The sequence below is a fragment of the Anneissia japonica genome, unplaced genomic scaffold, assembly GCF_011630105.1.
Source record: "Anneissia japonica isolate Jap-2015-1 unplaced genomic scaffold, ASM1163010v1 scaffold35_len73349_cov166, whole genome shotgun sequence".
NCBI lineage: Eukaryota > Metazoa > Echinodermata > Crinoidea > Comatulida > Comatulidae > Anneissia > Anneissia japonica.
The window spans coordinates 45928-54521 of NW_022725852.1; positions in this window are offsets into that span (position 1 = coordinate 45928).

The following is an 8594-nucleotide window of genomic DNA, read 5'->3' on the forward strand; positions in this document are numbered from 1 at the left end:
GGGGTGCGTACCCCACGCCTTTCCCTAGATACGCCACTGGTTGTATATGAATAAATTATGTGTTATTTATCAAAATAAGATATTGAATGATCTGCAGTTTGGTTTCTGTAAACAATATTCCACGAATCACGCCCTCTCACACCTGGTTGAAAAAATAAGTTCTGCCATTGAAAATAGGTGATTTGCAATTATGTGTGTATTTTTAGATATGTCAAATGCGTTTGACTGTATTGACCATTGGTATGGCATCAGAGGCATTGCATTGTTATGGTTTAATGATTATTTGACAAATAGACATCAATATACATATTTTGATTTATGTGAGTCCAACAAATAGGGAATGAAATGTGGCGTTCCACAGGGCTCATTATTATTTTTTGTTATATGTAAATGACATCATAGCTTGTAATAACATTGAGTTGGTAATATTTCCTGATGACGCCAATGCGTTTGTAAACCACCGTGATATATACCGAGCATTTGAAATGCTAAATAATGAGCTATCACATATCTCAACATGTTTTAAAGCAAACAAGCTAACCTTAAATATTACAAAGTCAAATTATGCTACCTTTAAGGCAAATAATAAGTTATTAGCTGGTCTTTTGACCATTGACAATATTGTTGTAGAACGTGTAGTTCAAACTGAGTTCTTAGGGGTATATCTCGATGAAACCTTTCATAAAATTATCATATCAACGCTGTCGCAACAACGGTGTCAACGATTATAGGGGTTCTCAATAAACTGAAAAAGGGAGTACTTCCTTATACAATACTCTTAAAAATGTATAATGCCCTTATTCTCCCACAGTTTATGTATGCTATTACTACATGGGGTTTTTCTGGGTGTAGTGAGTTAAACCGCCTGCATATACTACAGAATTAAAAGCATTATGTATCATTTCCAATGTCCTATCAACATCCATCTTCACCACTTTTCATATCTACCAGTACTTTCGACATCTTTAAAATTCATCATAGAACTGTTGCAACTTTTCCACCGTAAACTCTTGCCAATTATCTTTGACAGTTACTTTCAAACAGTAGTATCACACCACACCCTCACTACCAGAAATAAAAATCAGCTTCTCATTAATTTTAAAAGAACAAAAATAGGCCAACAATGTATAACATACCAAGGTGTAAAAATGTGGAATAACTTCTCATAACTATTAAATTCTTAAAATCATATTTTTTCAAAAGGCAGCTCCATAATCAACTCAACAATAATAATATTTTTACCTGTATCTAAGTTAGTTAATTCCGCCCTTCTGTTTTGTATGGGGATTCATAAGTAAAGGCTCAGCCTGTTTTGAATGCCCCTTCCATATTTTTGTTAACGTCATTGTTCTTTTTTTAACCATGTTACTTATGTATTCATATTTCATTTGATGTTTGATTTGATTTGAAGTAAAGTTTACATGATACTTGACTTACTTCATACTTGAATCAATGCAAAATAAAACCAATGATTGAATTGACTCAGTTGATTTCCTGATTTTAATACATTAGCCTAATTTTACTATCCGGTACACAAAATTACGTGATGGTAAACATCAGACAGAAAGAGTGGAAGTGTTTAGAAGAAGGGCGCTATACTGTATGTTCAACAGTGGACTGAGGGTCAAAGGGGTCAAGGGGGCATCGCACTCTGAACGTTGTTAGTTTCCCACCATACACCTATGCCTATGTTGTTTTAGTTAGACTATATAAGTGTTGTTATTTAGTCACTTCAATTTGTTTTTATAAATATGTTATTTCTTTTTTTGTGTATTTATTTTCGAATTAGACTAAATAAAATCAAATTAGGCCTGTCATGTTGGCCACGACCGACCGACCCAAAATGTACGAAATTGAGATTAAACAATTTTTAATTAAGCATATATGAACTTAATTGAATAGTATACACACACACACACACATATATATCTGTCTCTTATACACATCTAGATGTGTATAAGAGACAGATTTCCTGATGACGCCAATGCGTTTGTAAACCACCCTATGCTTGCAAGCATAGGGACTTTTAAAATCCTGCTCGTGTGTATTATGTACGTTACTAGTATATTACGCAGTTTTTTGTAAACAGGCAAACCACGTGACTTTCCAGACATCTGTTTGTTTTGTGCGTCCGTATCCAAGCTAATCTGGATCTTTTGTTGTGCCCTATTTCATAGTTTTCTATTTGGACAAATATTAAAGCCATACTAATGAGAGACAATACCCACCTACTCTTGAAAAGACTAGTAAACTGTATGATAAGAGGAAAACATTTATGGAATGTTGTGTACTTTCGTTGTCCGAACTGTCTTAAATGTGATAGATCGGACTCCAGGGACTTTCCTAGCTAGTATGGATATAAAACTTAATCAATTTTATACTACTGCAGTTTGGATAAGGTTTTACAGCAGACAGAATAGAATTGTGTTGTGTATGGAAGTGTTGTGGTTTGAAAAAAAACATAAAACAAACTTGATACCTGACTGGATACAGTAATCCTTTTGCAGCTTCTATCGGATAATAGACTAACGTGTGTACAGTACGGTAGAGTGAAACCATTGTTGGCTCAGTTTCGACCGAGTCAGTGAAATATTTAACGATTAAGAAATTAAAATTATTCCACCCGATCCATCCCGAAATAGGCAACAATACTAAATTTCCCAGTACTGTAAAGTTGCCTAGTAACACTTGAGTAGGAAACGTTCCGCAAGTAGGTTCCCACCACGTTGGCGCGATACTCCATTATGAGAATCAGACACATATGGTCAGTCACCTAATTAGTTTGATTCTTTGTACGCCACCTATTCCAATTCAGGAGCGTAAACGCGATACTGCCGAGAAAAAGCCGATTGGCTTGTTCGGTAAATTAGGCTACCATAAGATAATTTACTGCTATGGTTTCCATTCCATGTTTGCTTTTTGGTTGTGCGTTGTACAAATGGGGCATGCTTTGGCCTTTCAATCCAGTGGAGGGCTGCTACAGGCCTGAATAACAGCGAACGTAACCATGGGGACGTAAACTTTTTACTGATATTAGGCACTTTAATCGCTAATCACTTTATCAGTGAACGAAATCCCGCACGCTGAGGTCACCATGCCATAAAATGTAAAGTCAATTATTGAACTATATAATTTAAAAACTACTGAACGTAATTCAAAACTACTGAACGTAATTCATTATAATTTCGGATCCTGTATTTCACATATCTCATCTCTAAATATTGAAAACGGCATTCAAAAATATTGTACAGTTTTCCCGTTATCGTAAAATAAGTCTACAGTATTTTAATGATAGAACCGGTAGTTCGAATGGAGGAATTATTGTCTTATTTAAACAGCTTGTTTACCACCTTCCCATGCTACAATGTACAATAGAAATCCTGATCATTTTACTTGATAGTCCGTACCATGGTGCTATGCTCTGGAAAATTTCTTTTGAAGATGTATTTCTAAAGCGACACGCACGTTTGTTTGGTTCTTTAAAGCTCTTTTGTACATGATTTTAATGGCGTGTGACTATACTTCATCAATACGTTTTCGTTTCACATCGCTGAAAATAAGGCAGATGATTGTTCTGTTGGCGTCAATATTTTTTAAAGTTTCAATAACCACAACTAGTTTCTTAACATGTACTCAACCGCAATCTACATCCGTTTCTAATCCGCTTCATTCCCACAAGACAGGAGGATAATTTTCCAAACAGGTCATGAACAGTTTAGTATTCTTTGAATTAATTCAAGGCTATTTCCTTCATTTAGGTATACATTTACGTATTTGTAACACAGAACGATGCACTACAAATACTTTTGGCACATACTAAGTTTGTTCAATGTTTACACGAATTTGAATGACTTCATGAATACGTTTTAGATTTACTTCACTTCAAAGAACCGAAATTTTCAGGTCTAACCTGGCTCTGTGACCATTCTACTATGTTATAACTAGGCCTATACTGTTTGTTTATTCTGAAATCACATACATAGCATACGAGTACTAATAAATGTATTATTATTCGATAGTTTTCATTTATCTAGTTGGGGGCCTGAATTTTGTGTAGGTGAATAAGTTGTTTGGAAGCGAAGTATGGCGGTTTAAAAGTTGGTGAATTTATATACGTTTCTCGTAGAATGGCATTCATAAAATTACTAAATTTTAGGGTTTAGTGTTGAAATATTGAACTCAAACTTCAAAAATAGTAAGATTATAGGTAATACTTTATATTTATGACATAATCACATTTTGCTCAAATTACATGTTATGCTGTCTATTTGGCCCTTTTCTCGAAACCTGGTGATGCGAGTTTACAGCCCTTCTGTGGTCTTGGGTCACATTTTAAACGTGGGGCCGTGGTGATTTGCTGTAGTCTTGTGGTTCTGCTAGCTTCAGAAAGTTTTGTTTTCTAGATGCTGAGAAATGCCCACGTGCATTACGACACTTCAATTGATGAATGAATACACACTGAATTCATAGTTTTCCCTCATTTTACCATGGACAATTAATAATTTCGATGATGAAGATTGATGTGATGATGAGGCCAAAAAAATTGTTTGTTTGCCCTTCTCCACTCGCCCCTAGCTCACTGAAAAAAATAGTTGCGGAAAAACAAAAAAAAACTTAAATTATTTTTATTAGCTTTTTCTTTACAAATTAATTAAAATGTGAGCGAATTTATCTTTATTTTTTGCCAGAGGCCCTACAAATTAGTTTAAAGTTGTTGTCTGATATAAGATATTGCCATTCTAGGCCTATGTGGGTTATTTATATTCCATGTGATGAGTATTTTAAAAAAATAATTAAAAAACACTTTTTCCACCCGCCCCTATTTATCATTTAAAAAAAAAAGAAGGGCAAACAAACAATTAATTTTATTTGGCCTGATAAGGAGGAGGAGGAGTCATCGTAGCAGGTGGCGACAGGCTCCTGTGCAAGGTTAATTAACAGCTTTGATATGAGTGTCAACCGATAGTATATGATCACGTTCCATGATAGATTATATCCACAGGGTGCCCTTAAGCCAAAATTTCAAAATTGAATAAATTGCATTTTTCCGAATCACGACACACTGAGTAGATTTAGGCCTACTGGTTAAAATTTAAAAATTTATGATTTAATTTTTAAATCACAGAAAATCACAAATTTATATTCAGTACATTCTCGACTGTCTTGGAAATGTGGACCTTACGTTGGGCGCGTTATAAACACTTAACACCCTACACCTACTGGATATACGGGTCTGAAACTTTACATTTGAATTTCACTTGCCAATTAATGCAGTATTATAGGCTTATTAGACATCGTCTCAATTTCTCAGTATTTAAAAAAAAATCTTTTTCCACTTCCAACGTTGTAGAAAGCACTTATGCGATACAATTTCATCATAAACTAAAGATAGACATTAACAGTCTTCCAAATAAAATTGTTGACATTTTCATTTACTGTGACGGGATTCTCCTGGAAAAGTTAATTCTATAAGTCACACAATATATTTAATGCTACTATATTTTCATTGCAACATTGGTCAGGGCTGGTGGATGAGAATTTTTTGAAAACATGTCATCTCTAGATGTTCGGAAATAGCAGCTGGCAACCTACAGAGTCGCTACCCATATTCACCCACCTGAAGAGCCGATACATGATATTAGGGGACTAGATACCATACCCACATCAGTCCAACATAGTTCGGGCTGAGGTGGGAAAGGTGGGAAATTTTTGGGAAAAAAAATCCTTTTCTAAATGCCTGGAAATAGTACATTTATATTTTAAAACACAGTAATTAAATGTACTTCACTTTAAAGGTTTAAATTTCAATTGCACGTAATGAGGGCCGGCTTGACCCGTATGCTTTGTCTGGGGATGGCCGTTTGGTTGACTAGATCCACCCCTAAACTTACCTCTAAACATTCAAAAAATAATCTCAACTACTAGAAAATTAAGGATTGTCAAAGCACCTTTGGTCAACGTTTTGATACATTAAAAAGCATGTATGTTAACAACATGTATTCTAATGCTTAGAGTAACTGCTGGCTACATCCCGGAAAAAATATTTCGAGGTTTGGATTACCAGGCACATTCCATTTTCGAGCCCAATCGATTTTCGGGCACACTCGATTTACAGGCAGATTGGATTTTCATACATGATAACAAGATATAAGATAAGTTTTTGTCATTGTGTACAACACAGTTCACATAAAATTCAGTGTTTTCATAAAAAAGAACACATAAACTTAACTAAAAAAATACACAATATAAAACAAGGTGCAGGTTACATAAATATGAAGTAAGCAAAGTAAGTTACAGCATATGTACAGAACTTTATAAGAATAAGTATGTAAATATATATTCAATTATCTCTTGAAAGCTTCATTATATTGTATTATAGAGTTGTTAATGTGTTTATGCACAGACTAAAGTAAATAATTTACGTGCATTAATTATTTGTTCTTAACAACCAATGTAGAGGTGTGCATGACGTTTATGACGTCATATTTAGTCGACCAATTGGAATAATTGGTGCGTATCTGTTTCCGCCATTAGGCTTAAACTTTGCTATAAATGGTCTCATCGATTCCTAGTCTCTTAGTCACACCCTTTAACTAGCTTTAAAGAAGAGAAGACTTTGCGAGAAGTTTGTGAGTTGACATTTTATTGTACTAAACATAATTCTAGAATCTAAAGTCCAGTATTCAAACTATTTGTATGGTACGATACACTTTTTTATTTTTTATAAGAACCAGTACAATTTTGCCCAGGCTCAGTGTTCTTATTTTTTGGCTGATTTCAGGCTTAATTTGTTCTTATTTATTCTTAATTTTTAAGCAATTTCAGCCTCAGTGTTCTTATAAAATGCTTTCTTATAAAGAAAAAAAAAAGTATTTTGTAGGGTCGCCTGACATAATTTTCCATGATACTAGCACACTTTTCTGTGGATCCGTTGAAATCGGTGTCGACGACTGTTTATTAATAACCAAGATAGAGTGGCGGCAGGATTTGCCCGACGGGGGTCTGATGTCTCCGACAGCGGTGGGGGTGGGGGAGGGGGAATAGGCCTATTCCTGAAATCTCCCGGAGTTGGTCCAGCGGCAAAGCTTATTTAAGAGATTTTAGAATGCTTCCTGTCTCAACCAATACTCTTTTAATTGTCTAAATATCTTAATGATGTTATTTAGAAAGGGCCTGTAAACAGTCGGCGGCGATCAGTGGATTAACAGCTATGAGCTCCTACTCGCTAAATTCAGGTGTCCCGGACCTTAAAGGGCCCGCCGGGATATTTATATCAGAATGTTTTCCCCATTACAGTGGGATCTTCATATTTTAAAGAGCATTAACGTGTAAAAGAACATCTAAATACTTCCTTAAAACGTCAAGTGGGCTAACCTTCCCCCGGGATAGTAGGTCCTGAAGAAGCATTCCAGGACGGCCTCAGACCTCTCTGATATAAAGCCACAACTACGATGTGTGACAATCCATAGGCGAAATCGAGGGGACCCCAGCCGGCTCCAGTCAAAACTATATTAAATAATTGGGTTTTTTTCAAACATTACTCAATAGCAAAACACCATTTAAAATATTATATTTTAAGGAATAATAATAATAATCATGCTCCCCATACAGGGAATTTATTCATCAAACTCCAGGCCTCCGGCCCCTTGTAAAACAAAACTATTACAAATTAAATAAGCGTGCTGTGACAATACCGTACTTTAAAAAAATTTCATTAATACACCCGTGTTTCTTTGTTTTCCTTTCTCTTAAATGCATGATAAATAAATAAACATACTTTTCTAATTATATTACTGTTTTTTGCTGACATAATTTTTTCATTTGTTGGAAAATTAATATAATATGATGGGAGATATGTTTTTCTTAAATCAGTATATAACTTTCAAAACAAAAGAAAATGAATCTCATCTTCGATACTACCATCTTGGCAAATACAAAGTCTATTTTTATAATAAACATTGTTTTTACGCCCCTTTTCAATTTCAAGGTTATGATTTGATATACGAAAAGATGTCATTAACAGTTTAAAATACGGTTTTATATTCATTGAGAGATAAGCTTCAATTCCAAAAGTACATTTGAATTTAACATATTGTTTCAATTTATTTGAATTATTTATACTGTTAAACCAATTTTGTTCATCTATGTCTTGGCATCGTTTGTTAAAATTATAAATGAAAGCCGTTTCATCACCCACCCCTTGGTTCATCCAGACTTCCCCATATCCATAATGAAACAGAAGAGACTTAATGCAACTTGCCCAACAATCACTGTCATTATCTATAAATCTTAACTGTTCGACATATGCATTATATACCAGCCTCTCTCTATCCAATGTAATAATTCTCAACCAATATTTAATGATTCTTGTCAATCTTTTAGATCTAATTGTATGTCGGCCCAGTTCACCTCTAATCGCTGCACTCTCTGAATTTCTTTTTTGTCTTAATACAAATTTACAAAATTTAACATGGATTTTTTCAATATCTTCGCCCATTATGTAGCCCCAGACCTCACTCCCATAGTCTAGAATTGATTTTAGTTTAATGTCAAAAATTTTAAAGTAAATGTTAATTGGTAAATTACCCATAGAC